The sequence below is a fragment of the Cryptotermes secundus genome, unplaced genomic scaffold, assembly GCF_002891405.2.
Source record: "Cryptotermes secundus unplaced genomic scaffold, Csec_1.0 scaffold93, whole genome shotgun sequence".
Taxonomy (NCBI): Eukaryota; Metazoa; Arthropoda; class Insecta; order Blattodea; family Kalotermitidae; genus Cryptotermes; species Cryptotermes secundus.
In genome coordinates, this window is record NW_019736393.1 from 319,432 (window position 1) to 319,913 (window position 482).

The 482-nt window shown below is 45.9% G+C and overlaps 1 protein-coding gene across 3 annotated transcripts in view; it reads right to left on the bottom strand.

Moving 5' to 3' along the window:
* The window catches only part of LOC111869742 (E3 ubiquitin-protein ligase RNF14), an 18,960-nt gene that overhangs the window by 13,714 nt on the left and 4,764 nt on the right, over positions 1–482 (bottom strand). The gene's annotated exons all lie outside the window — the stretch shown is intronic.

The window sequence follows — 482 nt, forward strand, 5'->3', positions numbered from 1 at the left end:
GAGCAAAAAGCAGAATTTCACCGCCGCACGCTGTTCACGAAAATCAGCCATTGCAAAAACGACGATCACACAAAACAGTTGTCACTATAAACTCTGCCGAAACTAGTCCTTACCTTCTGAAGCAACGGTAGTCGGCTTATCCACTCAGGAATGTTAGCTCTATGGGCTCATAGTGGTAAAACGCGGTACTACAAAAGCTCTGCCCACAAAAATTAGTTCGGTTTCTTTTGGGTACCCCATCATATATAACATATGATTAACACATTCAGGACCGGAGGGGCCAACTTGCCCTCTACATTTCTATAGCGTTGCGGACCGGGCGGGCCAATTGGCCCTTTTCTGACGCGTTATGTTGCAATCGACTATATCTTGCTGTGTGGTCATGTTGCATCATAACTACTGCGTAGTTTACCTTGGGAATGTTTGCTAGCTTAGCCAGTAACATGATCACACTCATTTCCTGTCACTTCTGAGTGCTGCCG